We start from the raw sequence: 15764 nt of genomic DNA, 5'->3' as shown, positions 1-15764 counted from the left end.
GAAGAGATGGATGGATGGTCGGTCAACAGATACTGGGATGGATGATTGGATGGTTGGATGGATGATCAATGAATGGTTAGATGGATGGATGGATGGATGGATGGATAGGAAACTGAATGAACAGACAGATGGAATATAAATAACAACCTTTATTGAGGGTGTGAGAGGAGAATCAAACTTCAGCAATCAGGAACATTTCCAGAGTTCCTTTCATCTATGATTCTGTGCTTTCTGCTCATCTTAGGGACACTTTTTAAAAAAGTGCCTTTTTCCATATTGCATGGTTTCTCCATATCAGAAACAGAGAAGGAGGGGAAACACCTGGTTATGAGAAGTCACTGGGAAGTTCCTTACCCCTCCCACTGGGGGTTAGCATGGCAAGTGTGCAAAAATGAAACTTACTTCTTTTTTTAAATTTTTCATGTATTTATTTGTTTATTTTTAGAGAGGGGAAGGAAGGGAGAAAAAGAGGGAGATTAACATCAATGTGTGGTTGCTTCTTGCATGCTCCCTACTAGGGACCTGGCCAACAACCCAGGCATGTGCCCTGACTGGGAATCAAACCGGTGACCCTTTGGTTCACAGGCCGACACTCAATCTGCTGGGCCACACTCGCCAGGGCATTACTTCTTACAGCTGAATTTGAGGGTCTACCCCAAGCATCCCTTCACCTGAGGACAGGCGAAGTCATCTAGTGATGTTCAGGTACATTCAGTCACGTCAGTGGTTCCTCAGGTGACTTCTCCTGGTCTCCTAGCCGTTTCCTAAAGCTAACGGAACGATATGGGATTTGTGTTCAAACTTGCACTTGGTAGCCGGTAGGTGGCGATCGCTTCTTGGAGAGTCCTGGTGGGACCTGCACTGGCACTGCTGGGAAGGCAGCACCTACTCTCTGTGCTGATCTCTGCTGCTGTCAGGACACGGCCGCCGGTCCACTCCGGAGCCCCTTGGCTAACTGCAGGTCTAGCCAGGGAGAACCTCAGGCTGTCACAGGCCCTCTTGGCCTTTAACCCTGTGCCACCGACACACTTGTGGGCTTGCTGCACTTCAGAACCCCGTCAGGAAAATGTGGCTTGTCATAGTAACAGTAAGTGAATCCACGCCTTGCTTATCCCGTGTGCCCTGTTACAGCCCCATGAGGTGGGCCTGCTGTTATTCTGAATTTACAGACGCCGGAGCTGAGGCACCAAAGAGTTAAGCATGTCAGCCACTGTTACAAACTAATGAATGGCAGGGTGGGGACTGAACCCAGAAGCTGGGCACCAACATCTGTACTCTCATCTACTGGCGGGAGCCACCTCTGCTCAAGGTCCCTGGACTTTTCAATGTCGTAAAAAACAGAGAAAGGTTGAGGAAGTGTCCAGATTAAAGGAGGCTAAAGAGACAGGACTGAGCTCTGCATTTGGACATTGAATCAAGGAGTTGGCCGTGATGCTAAGGACGTTATAAACTTGTAAGACTGGAGTGTGGATGGTGGGTTAAAGTGCTGTCTCCACATAATTCTGTAAAGCTGACACTATGCTCTGGTGACATCAGTGGTTGGAGCGTTGCCCGGTGTGCCAGGGTTGCTGGTATGGTCCCCGGTCAGGGTGCAGATGTGTGGGAGGCCGCTGGTGCGTGCCCAAATGGGCAGAGTACAGGTCGGCGCTTCCTTCCCTTCCCCCCTCCTTTCTTCTCTCTCTAAAATCAATAAAATATACATACATATATTTTTAAAGTAAAAGCTTTATTCTTGGAAAATACCCAAGTATTTAGGGTAAAGGTCATGACATGTGCAGCTTCACTTCAGACAAAAAAATGTGGATATTCAGTGATCACGCCTGTGTGTACTGGGCTGGGACGAATGAGAAAGCACAAGTATAATGAACAGATATAAATCTTGGTCAAAGGTATAAGAATGCATGTCCTTTGTACTATGTTTTATTTTCACAGCTTCTCATAAATTTGAACTTGTTTTCTAAATTTAATGTTTTTAAATGCAGGGTCTGTGTCCCAGGCCCCCACATGGTGGGTCTGGAGCTCTCTCTTCTCCTCCCACCTCCCCCGAGTCCCCAACTCAGCACCTCCAGTTCACGGAGAGCGCGGTGGCCCAGGAGCAGATATCCTCTTGACTCCTACGCCTCCACTGTGTCTGTTCAAAGGGTGGCCAGGCCCAGCACACGATGGCTTGGTTCCCATCACCCCTCACACATCTCCCTCCACTGACATTAGGAGACACTGTTCCAGATGCCCACAGCTGCCTTACAACTCAGGACCTGCATCCTGGGGCTGGAAGAGCCCTCCATCCCCCTGTCAAGGCCACCAGAAACTTCCCCAGTGAGGGGCTTCCTCACACACAAGGACAACTGGTACAGGGGATTGACATGTAACAATGCACCTAGAAGGCTTTTTAACAGAGCACAGTCTTGGACAAGGTCTTTAAAGAAATATAGGGTTGCCCTGGCTGGTGTGGTTCAGTGGATTGAGTGCTGGCCTGTGAACAAAAGGGCTTCAGGTTCGATTCCCAGTCAGGGCACATGCTGGTGTTGTGGGCCAGGTCCCCAGTAGGAGGCACACAAGAGGCAACCCCACATTGATGTTTCTTTCCCTCTCTTTCTTCCTCCCTTCCCTTGCTCTAAAAAATAATTAAATTTAAAAAAAATTTTTTAAAGAAATGTAGGGTTTTTATTAGTGTAGAGGAGAAGGAACTCCATGTAGCAGCAATGAGCCCAGTGCTGAGGTGTGGAAAGAAAATGCCCACAGTGGGCTGTTCGGAGGTGGGGCAGTGACTCAGGCAAGGGATGCTGGGAGCCTAAACCAGCCACTAGTGGGGGTGAGAGCCCGGAAAAGTATACAGGAAATAAAGCACGTTGCTTACAGACTGATCAGCGACAAAGGGTGAGTGGGGGGAAGAATTAGGGAGAGAGGCTGGCTGGCTACAGGGGGCTCAGCATCACTACTCCTGGGTGGAGCAGAGCTGGGAGACAGAGCTTTGCTGGGGACACAGACAGTGAGAGGCAGGCGGAGGAAGGTCTGTCAGGGAAACTTGCTGCAGGCCAGGGCTGGAGGTCGGAGTCCTGTGTTGCTGGCATCAGTTTGGACAAAAAGGTGTTACACAGCTTGGAACACTGTACCGGACTCAAGTTCCATCACCGATTCCAGGACAGGACAGTAACAGCTGTAAGCACAAGCGTGACCTAACCCAGAGCCCCAGCCGCTGTGGGGGCTGGTAGGGAAGGAGTGGAGGGCAAGAAGATGTCACTCCCTTGAACTTGAGTGAGGAGTCGCATAAGAAATACAGCTTTTACTAGACTATTCCATCACAGGCTTGGGACTTTTGGAGCAAAATTTAGAAGCAGGACAACAGAAGGGTTCTGTTTCACCAAAAACAGGCCTTTTGTAGGGACAGGACTGTGCTTGCTCTCAGTCCCGCTGCAGGGAAAACCTCAGCCAAGCACAGAAACTGTGGCACCAAACAGGACAGCAGCCCCACCTCGCACTGGCTGCACAGACTGGGAAACAGCAAAGCCGAGGCAGCTTCCTTCCCGGTGACCCTGGGCTCAGGGGCTTCCCGTGCTCCTCACCTAGGGACGTGTGGCTTCCTTGTGCACTCTCCTAGTAGCACCTGGCTGAATTCTAGTGCCACTTTGGGCCTGAGGCCTAGGAAGAGGCTGCTCAAAGGCCACAGCTGTGCAGCCTCCAACCCCCCTTTCGGGTTCCTGAAGGGCCCTGGAACCTGAATTCCAGAGGAGCAGTACCTTTCACCTACCTGGGATCCGTATCTCCCAGACCCACAGAGGTTCTTACAACACTTCACCATGCATATGAATCACCCGGGGTGGGTCTGGTTAAAATGTAGCTTCTGTTTCAGCAGGTCCAGACCTGGGGTAGGGCCAGTATTCTGCATTCCTGACATGCCTAATGCATCAGCGGTGTGGTGCCCACCATTTGAGGGGCAAGGGTGGAGCATCAGTTTGCACAGCTGAACCGCCTGGACAACAATCCAACCCTCTGACACGTGAGAACCAGCCAGGCAATGGCAGGGAGGGGAGAGGGCCATTCCAGCCAAGGAGGGCCGTGACCGGTGTGAGTGACAGCCTGGCGGGTAGACTTCCCTCCTGAGATTTATGTGAAACTGTCCCCAGGAGGACCCAGGAATGGGCTTCTTCTCTTTCCTGGGTGATTCTCAATACAACAGTTTTAGGACCTCAGCTTTAAAAAGACATTTGACAAGTCATGCTGATGCTGGATCTGGTGGGTGCACAAGAGGCTGCCCCCCTCCTGCGCCCCCATCTCAGGGCCTAGGAAGCTTGTGTATCAAGGGAAACATCCAGCGTTTACTGAGAGCGGACTGTGTCCTCAGTTCCCTTCCTCACGGGATTCTCACCTCAGCCCTGAGATGCAGACATAACTCCTAGGCCTAGAGGCACAAGAGTTAGGGAGGCAGGAGGGTGGTAGTTCCCTCAGGGTGACAGTTCGCAGACACCTCAGCCGACAGACTGAGCTAAATGCAGGTGCACAGCCCCTCCCAGGCCCCTCCGGGCAGGGGCAGCACAAGCTAGACCCTGTGCAGGGATGGATTCTAGGTCGGCAGGCGAGTGACCTAATTAAACACACAGGCTTATTCTTAGACAAGAGCCCAATTAAGGTCCCTGGGCAGCCACAGCGCAAAGGCACAGCCCTAGAAGTGACTGGGAAAATTCTTTTTTTGAAGTAGCAGTTATTTACTTCTGATTATAAAAGTGGTACATACTCATCATGGGCCATTTGGAAATACAGAGGGTACGAAGAAGAAAATGCTGCCTACAGAGAGATAACCACTGCTTTTGCTTATTTCTTCTCAGCCCCTTTTTACACATACTTACATATTTGACACCAGGAGAAAATGCTTGTTCACATAATGTAAGTGAGAAAAAGATACAAATTATCAACAGCACAGTCCCAACTGTGTTACTTAAGAGGACTGTCATCCATTACATGTTCAGCTACTTGATTCCTCGGCTGCATAGTGTCCATCACGTAGGATAATGTACATGCTCCGTGGCCCTGCGATAGGGCACTGGCATTCTTTGCAATTTTCAAATCACTCCACAACAACCTCCCTGTGCATCTCTCATTATTTCCTGGGGCTAGATTTTCGGGAGTAAAAATTATTAGTTTCCTTGTTATAGATTGCCAAATGGCTGTCTAAATATTCAGAGCAATCCTCCCTGCCACTCAATGTGTGGGCTGTTGTAGTGCCCCTGGCATGTCTAGATTCCTAAAACAATCACCAGAACTGTTTTTATTAGTTGGTGGTAGATTCAGATCAAATACAGAAGCCACTGTTCATAGACACTGTTCATTGACACTCAGAGCTGTCTGGGACTTCGTAGCTGAACAAGCCCTGTATCAGTTGGCTTCCATTAGATGCAGCTGCTGTAACAAACAACCCTGGAATTTTAGTGTTTATAACTGCAAGATTTGTCTTTTACCTGTATTACTCAAAAGATGTAGGTCGGACTATGTCTTTATTCCTAACATCTTCTTGTCTTGGAACCCAGGCTGAATGAACAGCCCCTATCACCACTCTCATGGTCAAGGACAAAGAGACACAGCAGAACCCATTTGGCTTTTCAGGCTTTGACATGATGTCACTCCCACTGTGGAGTGAGGTGATGTGGCCAGTGAGACGAAGGAGCCCACGTCCCCCACAGGGACGCACAGAACCACATCCGGGTGCTGAGGCATCACAGAGTGGACAGAGATAACGGAAACAATCACAGGGGCCCTCAGGACACCTCATGTCCGCCATCACCTGGGTCCCGACCCTGACCAGGTCCCACACTATCAAAGCCTTCCCCTCGGCTTATGAAGGGGTCACCTAGACTTGCTTTTTGTGCAAATATAAGAAAAAATATTCATTTGTGTGTATGTTTACACGCATATAAGTAGTCCCATTAAAAACGGTAAAGAAATATTGTCAAATTTTTTAAAAACAAAAGAAAAGGCATTGTAGAACATGCTATCATTTACTTGTTAAAGGCAGAGAATACATACACATAATACATGTAAGTTATGCTTAGATGTGTATAAATTATTTCAAAAAAGTCACTAAGAAGCTGGTGACAGTGGTTATTTTAGAGAAGTGAACTCCATGATGGATGGTGGGGGAGAGGCTTGTTTTTCACTCTATTGTCCTTTCTACAGTTTGATTTTTCCCTTGTGTTTACATTGCCATTTCCAAAAAACAAGTAATTAAAAATTTTAAAAGATGCCCTTTCCCAATCCTTTCCCACTGATGTCACAGCGTCCCTGCCTCGTCCTCCATTGCTCCCACACTGGGACTCACCCTGATTCCCATGCTGAGTGCCTTAGAAAGCAGACTTTCCAGAAAGCACTGGAAAACCCAGAAGAACAAATGGAAGAACTACTAAGCAAAATAAATAAATAAATAAATAAATAAAAGTTTGTTCTCCAATCATGCTCTGTGTGGCCTCCCAGATGAGTTCCTTCCAGTGAGGTGGGATCAAAAGGCAGAGCTGAAGTCTCTCGCTTGAGTCAGGGGTCTGTTCCTGAGAGGGAGGTGGGGGGTGGGGGAGAAAGGAGGAGACACCGTGAAAGCAGCCACACAAGCAAAGGAAGCTGGTGGTTTGCGCCCCTGAAACAGGGCCCTGGGACACTGGGGCTGCCTCTGTGTCCCCAGCTGCCGAGACCCCTCCTCTGCTTCCTCACATCCCCACGTTTGCTCCAGATCTTCAGAAAAGCCCCCGGTGCCCCACAAGCTTGTGTGAGCAGGTCCCTTTGTAGACATCTGAAGGGCTAGCACTCACCATCTGAATGCGTGGAACAGGGACGGCACCCGTGGGAAGAGGAGCTAAAGACAACATGAGAGCACAGTCACCAGGGAAATGGTGGGGGACCCTGGGGAGCTCTTCGGATGTCTAGGTGCCATGGAACCTGGAGCACAAACCAAGCTTGGGTCTGCGTGAGCCTGGAGCCCACGGTGCCCACTGGGTCACACAAGCAAAGGTGCTGAGTGTAGACTACCCCCGAGTGAGTGGCGGTGGTGAGGGTGGTCATAGCCGAAGCAATGTGAGCAGCAAAATAAACAGTAGTGTTGGCTTATAACCCAAAGCATAGAGTAAATATCTGCAAATTCCTATTGACCATGACCACATAACTTCATAAATAAATAAATAAATGGGGGGGGGGGAGTAGGGACAGCTATTTCTTACAGAAAAATTCCAGTGAATAAATGTAGAACTAATGAGAGAAGTAGAGACTCCCACAGTGGTAACTGAAGTCCTGTGCTTAGTTTAACACTCTACTTCACCATCTTGAAATTCCAGTTTTTGAAAAGTGGGCCCTGCGTTTTTATTTTATTCTGGGCTCCACAAGTTACATAGCTAGTCCTGGCTGTAAATGAGATCCACAGGTGAATGCTAAAATTAGTGAGTGAAAGTTTAAGGAAAGATAGGATGCTCGCATAACCTTAACACATCTCCCTACACACTTGTCAGTTATAAGGAGGAAAATAGTAACTTCACACGAGGACACCTGGCAAACGCCATGTTAACCAAATGGTCAGTGTTAATAACAGGTGCCCCATATGATGGACTCAGAAAGCAAATCCATTCTGTGTTGTTCTCCCAAAATACACAACTTTAATCTAATCATGAGAAAAGATTAGACACATCCACATTGAGGGACATCCCATGAAATACCTGACCATGACTGTTAAAAATTGCCAGCATCATGAAACATATGAGAAGAGTGAGACACTGTCACCAGTGGAAGAAGACAAAGAAGACGTGGCAAACGAAATGCAAAAGGGGTCCCAAGTTTGATCATGGGACAGAAAAAGAGGACTAGCTGAGAAACCTGGGAAACCTGAATATAATTTATAGATTTCTTAACAGTACTCAATCAGTATTAGCTTTCTGGTTTCAGTAATTGTACTATGTTATGAAAGGTGTTAATAGTAGGGGAATCTGGGAGAAGGCCACAGGGAAAGTCTGAAATTATTTCAACTTTTTAAATTTGAAAGCATTGATAATTAGGCTGAATGAAGTGGCCAACAGCCTGCAGGGCGACATGTCCAAGTCATTCTAGATACTGCGTAACACCTGACCCATGACCATCCAGCTGTGAGAAAGGCTCACTGTGCAGGGACTGTGAAAAGCTACTGTCAGAAATGGAAGGAGCAGCAGGCACAGAGCCTGACTGACAAAACAACCACAGCATTTCAACATGGAAAGATACCTCCTGCTCCATTCTCTGCTCTGCCTCCTGCAGGGGCAATGATCCCACCACCCCTCACCCCAGTCTTCCCGGTCCTCCTCGCCCTGCTGTGCTGCCAGCACCCTATGCGAGGGTCCTCCCATGGTGCCAGTGATGGGCCCTCCTCCTCCTGGGATGATGCCAGTGGGATGCACTCCTGAAATGAGGCCACCTATGGAGGCCACATGCCAATGATGCCTGGGCCCTCAGTGAGACCTCCTGCCCATCCCATGATGGTGCCCCCTCGGCCAGGAATGATTCAGCCAGACAGATGAGGAGAGTGGAGTCTCTTTCTATCAGTTTCAGATTACTTGTTTTACCCCACCATGAGATCATGGTGCTGTGACTCTGTGCGTTCTCTACAGCATGACAAGGAAGATTCAAGCCCTCTTCCTATCAAAGAGAGAATAGTTTTGGAGGGAAGTAGTGGGACAAAAAAAGAGCAATTTTCATTTGCATTGTATCAATCGATGGTCATTGGTGTCAATTCAATGCCAGCAGGAATCCCCAATTCGGGATGCAAAGAAAAAGAAACTTTATTCAGTGTACAGCAGCTCAACTGGGATACAGCGCAGCTCTGAGGCAGCCCTGAGACCAGGCACTTCTCCAGCTAGACAGCTCTGCTCTGTGTCATTTTGCTCTGTATCATTCTGCTCTGTGCTCTGCTATGCTGGTCGGGTCTGCTCCACTCTGGTGAGACGTCTTCGGTGTTTTAGCTGCACCCAGGAGATGCAGTCTTCAGTTTTCAATGGAAAGGGAAAATGTGGTCTCCCAGCCAGAGAGGAGCTGGCTTATTTGGATAAAAGTCTTCTTGGCTCCTAATTGGTCCTTCCTCATGCAAATAAGGGCTCCAAATCCTCTGAATTTGATTGGCCCAAAAGACACTGTCCTGATCAGTCAGAATGGTCACTTTGATTAGTCAGAGCTGTGCAACTCTAATTGGATGGGGAAAGCCTCGATCCTATTTGTTGAAATAGGGTTCCAGAAAACCTTATAAGGGCTGGCTCAGGTGGCAGGAACACAGTGTAGGCAGGCAGTTCAACACAGGCTTCTCCTTGGAGTGCATTGGTGGAAGAGGCCCCTGTGTAGAAATGGCGGCTAAGCTCTGTTTTGTTTTTTGTTTTGTTTTTTTTAAATTTGAGTCCAGTTAGCCACCAGGGGCCCTTCTTAGTAGGTGCTTTTTTTTGCCCTTAAGTTTCACAATTGTGAAATGTGAAAATAAAACAGTCAATTCTTTCCGTTGAAAAAAGAAAAAGAAAAAAGAAAAGAAAAGCAATGACAATTAAAAGCTAACAATGAAATGCACCACACACAAAGCCAAAAGACATGATGAACTGCAGGGGAGGAGGCTTGCGATTCATCTCACAAAGGTGAACTCTCCCCACTACACAAGGAACTTCTAGAAGAATGTCAATAACATGATAAGAGGAAAAAAAAGAATTAACTCAATGAAAAAGAATACAATGGACTTCTGGCCAAAATGGAGGTATAGGTAGACATACTGTGCCTCCTTGCACAACCAAGATAGGGACAACAACAATTTAGAAACAAAATAACAACCAGAACTGACAGAAAATTGAACTGTATGGAAGTCAGACAACCAAGGAGTTAAAGTAGACACATTCATCCAGACTGTAGGAGGGGCAGAGTCGGGCAGCTGAGTGGGGAGGGGTTGAAGCACAAAGAGCGTTGGGACTGGTCAGTTCCCAGACCGCCGGTTCGTAAGACCGCCGCAGGCAAAGCCTGGGTGCGCAAGCGGCAGCTGGCAGACCCCGGCTGAGGGGTGGCAACCAGCAGACCCAGTGAGGCAGTGATTGTGAAGCAAGGCACTGCACGCAACCCAGGATCCCAGCACTAGGAAATAGAGCCTTGGGGCACTGATTGAAAACACCTGTGGGGGTCGAGGCACAGGGAGAGACTCCCAGCCTCACAGGAGAGGTCATTAGAAAGACCCACAGGTTGCACAAGCCCACCCACACAAAAATCAGCACCAGAAAGGTTCCATTTGCTTGGGGGAAGCAGCGGAAGGGACTGAAATTGGCAGAGAACAGAGCAAGCGCCATTGTTCCCTCTTGGACCCCGTCACCACATACAGCATCACAACCCAGCAACTGGGGTACCCTGCCATGGTGAATACCTAAGACTCTGCCCCTCATACCTAACAGGCTCGACAAGACCAAAAATAAGAGAGAGAGATGGCTCAAACAGAAGAACAAATGAAAGCCCCAGAACCCATCCTTTTAACCAACCGAGAGATAGCCAACCTATCAGATATACAGTTCAAAGCACTGGTGATCAGGAAGCTCACAGAATTGGTTGATTTTGGTCGCAAATTAGATTAAAAAAATGAAGGCTACCATAAGTGAAATGAAGAAAAATACACAGGGAACCAATAGTGATGGAAAGAAATTTGGGTTTCACATCAATGGAGTGAACCAGAAGGAAGAAAGAAACATCCAACCAGAAAAGAATGAAGAAATAAGAATTTTAAAAAATGAGGATAGGCTTAGGAACCTCCAGGACATCTTTAAACATTCCAACATCCAAATTATAGGGGTGCCAGAAGGAGCAGAGGAAGAGCAACCAGTGGAAAAGTTATTTGAACAAATAATAAAGGAGAACTTTCCCAATCTGGCAAGGGAGATAGAATTCCAGGAAGTCCAGGAAGCTCAGAGAGTCCCAAAGAAGTTGGACCCAGGGAGGAACACACCAAGGCACATCATAATTACATTACCCAAGGTAAAAATGAAGAAGAAAATCCTAAAAGCAGCAAGAGATAGGGGGACAGAAACCTACAAGGGAGTTCCCATCAGACTGTCAGCGGATTTCTCAAAAGAGACCTTGCAGGCAAGAAGGGGCTGGAAGGAAGCATTCCAAGTCATGAAAGGCAAGGACCTATATCCAGGATTGCTCTATCCAGCAAAGCTTCAATTTAGAATGGAAGGGCAGATAAAGTGCTTCTCAGATAAGGCCAAGTTAAAGGAGTTCATCATCACCAGGACCTTATTATATGAAAATTAAAGGGACTTATCTCAGAAAAAGAAGATAAAAAACATGTATAGTAAAATGACAGCAAACTCACAATTATTAACAACCACACCTAAAACGAAAACAAACTAAGCAAACAACTAGAACAGGAACAGAACCACAGAAATGGAGATCACATGGAGAGTTAGCAACAGGGGAGTGGGAGGAGGAGAGAGGGGTAAAAGTTACAGAGAATAAGTAGCATAGATGGTAGGTAGAAAATAGACAGGGGGAGGGCAAGAACAGTATGGGAAATGTAGAAGCTAAAGAACTTATGACACATGGACATGAACTGAAGGGGGGAATATGGGTGGTGGAGGGTGTGCAGGGTGGAGGGGGATGGAGGGGGGTAATGGGACAGCTGTGATAGCATAATCAATAAAATATTTTTAAAAAGCCAAAAAAGAGAGAATACAATGGCTATTAAATATTAAAAAAATCATCAAACTTACTCACAAGAGAAGTGTAAATTAAAATACAGATACCAATTTTCACCTATCAGGCCAACAAAAATCCAACCAGTTGATAATGTACACTGTTAGCAAGGCTGTGGAGAAAAAAATCTTCACACAGTCTTTGTAATAGTGTAAACTGGCACAGTCCCTTTGGGAAGGTAGTTCGGCAGCCTCTGCCAGAAGTCACATAAACCCTTTGACCCGACAGTTCCACTGTTCCACTTCACATGGACTTGGGCACACCTGAAATGGCCACATGCCCGAGGGTGCTCATTGCAGCACTGTTTGTAATAGTAAAGTAAATAGTATTCATCAATTCTCATCAATAAAGGGCTGGGGAAATGATGAAGGTCCCTCCCTAATGGGATACATTACATGCACACAATTTTGAAAAAGAGTGAGGAAGTTCTCCATCTACTTACTAACAAGGAAAGATCCCCAAGGTGGCAGAACAGATGTCACACTCCATTATGTGTAAAAAAGAAGGGAGTAAGGATCCATAACCATATTGGTTGTATTAATATTTGCATAAAAAAACTCTAAAGAATCTATAAGAAACTTTAAAACAGGGTTTCAGAGGACCAGGAAGGTGGTAGGAACCGTAGATGGGAAATAAGGGAGAGACTTTTCACAGCACACGAGCTTATATTTTTGAATTGTGAGCCATGTAAATATATTACTTGTTCAAAAATTAAGTTAAAAACTACAGGAAACAAAGTGTGATCATAACCAAAAATAAAATTATACCCTGAACACAAGAGTCATTCCTTGGAATGAAAGAAGTATTTTTAACTCTGTATTGACAAGACAAAAAACATGCATAAGACCCAAACATTTTAAGATAATTTAAGTCATATAAACACACAAAATGTTAGACTAGTAAGGTGATGTGACACCATAAAACCAAGGCTGTACCTAGTAGCTGGATGCCAGAGAACCAGCTGACCCACCTGAGAAATTGTAATGTACATTTTATTTTTATTCCTGTTTTGTTACTATGGAAAGAGTAAAGTTTTTGCTTGTCCTTGTATTCTCTTCACACAAATAGAATATGCTGTTGATTATACTGCATAGTTGTTTTTTCACTTATTGACATCACAGCCATCTTTCTGTTTCAGTCCGTACTGAAATCCACCTCATTCTGCTGAGTGCGCATTTAGGGGATCACTGTAATTCAATCCATGTTCTGATGATGAACATCTGGGTAGCTTCCATATTCTTGCTCTATAAACTATGCATTAAATATCTTTATATGCCACATTAATTATCTGTTACATAGCTGTGAGAATGTGTCTGTTTGGTTCACCAACATCTGACAATAATGGGTAACTCTGAGGATTGAGGCCAGGGGTGACAGTGAAAGGAGGAGACGGGGAAAACCAATTGGAAAATGTTCACTTTCTTGGATAGATTATGCTTACAAAATGCATGTATTATTGAGTTAGCCAAAAAGTTCATTTGTTTTTTTCATAAGATGGCTGTAGTAGGGCTTAGTTCTCTTTAACTTCATTTGAAACCTAACAAAACTAACAATTTTGTTAGGTTGCATTGTAACAGCTGTCAAAACAGTGTGTATTTTGTAAAAAACTTATCAAAATTGGTGAATTTTTGTGTAGCCATTTTAACACTGAAGACGAAAGGAAATAAGCAACACTTTTAGTGTATTATGCTTTATTAATTCAAGAAAGATAAAGATGCAACTAAAATGCAATAAAAGATTTGTGCAGTGTATAGAAGAGGTACTGTGACTGGTCGAAGTTGTCAAAAGTGGTTTGTGAAGTTTCATGCTAGAGATTGCTTTTTTAAAAAGAGATTTATTTATTTATGTATAGACAGAGGAAAAGGGATAGAGAAAGAGAGGACGAGAAACATCAATGTGTGGTTGCCTCTTGAGCACCCCCTACTGGGGACCTGGCCCACAACCCAGGCACTTGCCCTGACTGGGAATCGAACTGGTAATCCTTTGGTTCACAGGCTGGTGCTCAATCCACTGAGCCACACCAGCCAGGGCCATTCTGGAGATTTCTTACTAGATGATGATGCTTCACAGTTGGGTAGACCAGTTGAAGTTGGTAGCAATCAAATCAAGACATTGAGAACAATCATCATTCTACCGTGAGGGAGATAGCCAACATACTCAAAATAACCGAATCAATAGTTATTTGTGAAAATGAAAAATACATCCTTTGTTTCATGGAAAAAAAACTAAACAAATTTTTGGCCAACACAATACTCTGTCTTTATTATGGTAAAATATAGATAACATAAAACTTGTGTCTTTAACGATTTTTAAATGGACAATTCAGTGCACTTATATTAAGTACCTTTAGATTGTTGTGCAACCATATTAACCACCCACCTCCAGAACATTTCACCTTCCCAAACTGAAACTCTGTGCCCATTAAACACCAGCTCCTCGTTCTCTCTGTTCCCAGTTCCTGGTAACCTCTATTCTATTTTCTGTCTTTGTTAAGTTGCCTATTCTAGGTACTTCATGTAAGTGGAAACACACAATATCTGTCCTTTTGTGACTGATTTGTTTCACCTATAATGTTTTCCATGTTGTAGAATGTTTATTTATGTTGTAGCATGTGTTAGAATTTCATTCTTTTTAAGGCTGAATGGTGTTCCGTTGTAGGGCTGTGCCATTCACCTGTGATGGACACTTGAATGTTTCCATGTTTCAGCTGTCTTGAATAATGCTGCTGTGAATGAGGGTGTGCACCTATCCAAGCCTCTGCCTTCAAACTTTCTAGCTACGCACCCAGAGGCTGGATCACATGGCAGTTCTATGCATAATGTTTTGGGGAACCACCACACTGTCTTCCACAGCAGCTGCACCACTTCACACTTCCACCAGCAGTGCACAAGTGTTCCAATTTCTCTTCATTGCATGTATTGCATTACTTTAGTAACTAAAAATGTGTTGAATATTTTTTAATCTCACATTATGACATCAATGAGAAAATTTTTTCTCATTAATGATGTTGTTAGATTACAAATTACTGGAGGGCAGGGGCCTTTTTTTAAAAATGCAGTAGCCATTTGTTTAAAAAAAAAAGCTGCAGTCAGTGGACTCCTACAGGTTGACAACACCGTAAATAAATCATGTTTCTTTCACTACCCAGCCATCAAAAGCATAAGGCAATTCTAGTTCTCTATTTGGGTCAGACAGAATGACCTCCAGTCCTCACTGGTAGAAAAAAGGAGCCAAAGGCTGTGCAGAGGCACCCCCACTTTGCGTAAAACTTGCACACGTATTTTGGTACTTCTCACATGTGTGATTGGCAGGGACAATCATAGTGTGTTTGACCTTCCCACCACCCCGGGGAGAAGGGGCTGCACAGGGAGCAGGAGAGGAGGGTGAGCAAGGTGGAGAGTCAAGGACACAGAGAGGGGGCAAGAGAGATTGGGGGCTTGGATGAAAGATGAAATTTTTTTTAAATATTTTATTTATTCATTTTTAAAGAGAGGGGAAGGGAAGGAGAAAGAAAGGGAGAGAAACATCAGTGTGTGGTTACCTCTCATGTGGCCCCCACTGGGGACCTGACCTGCAACCCAGGCAAGTGCCCTAACTGGGAATTGAACCAGCAACCCTTTGGTTCGCAGCCTGAGTGCAATCCACTGAGCTACATCAGTCAGGGCAAAAGATAACCGTTTAAAGGAGTTTTGCTGGGGTACTATAGAAAGTGATTTCATTCCTCAGGCTGTCCAGCACCTGAACCTCTGACTCTGTTAAGGGAACCCCCTCTTTAGAGGGCAGAATCCCTTCCAGAAGCAAAGATCCAGAAGCTGGCCTCCCCAGGTCACCTGACAGGTAGGGTACGACCACATGGCTCCACCAGTGGGGCAGACTCACCCAATGTTTGCACCAGAAAGTGGTGCCATGAAAGCCCTCTATAAATAAAACCTACTCCATAGGTTTTAATTTGGGGGGTTGTCTCTCTGCAGAGCCCCCCAGCTGTGAGCTATCAGAGACTATGTAAGCACCCAATATTGTCCAACGGAAAACAGAGCATCCCGATGGAGGCACATGTGTGC

General features: G+C 45.6%; 1 pseudogene; it reads left to right on the top strand.

Moving 5' to 3' along the window:
- The first annotated feature begins 8084 nt into the window (after nucleotides 1-8084).
- On the top strand, nucleotides 8085-8516 carry LOC123811279 (annotated as a pseudogene).
- Nucleotides 8517-15764: the final 7248 nt, after the last annotated feature.

This window comes from Phyllostomus hastatus, unplaced genomic scaffold (assembly GCF_019186645.2).
Source record: "Phyllostomus hastatus isolate PE091 unplaced genomic scaffold, TTU_PhHast_1.1 phas_scaffold_78, whole genome shotgun sequence".
Taxonomy (NCBI): Eukaryota; Metazoa; Chordata; class Mammalia; order Chiroptera; family Phyllostomidae; genus Phyllostomus; species Phyllostomus hastatus.
Note: the sequence above shows the minus strand (reverse complement) of the source record. Positions and strands in the feature narration are given on the sequence as shown.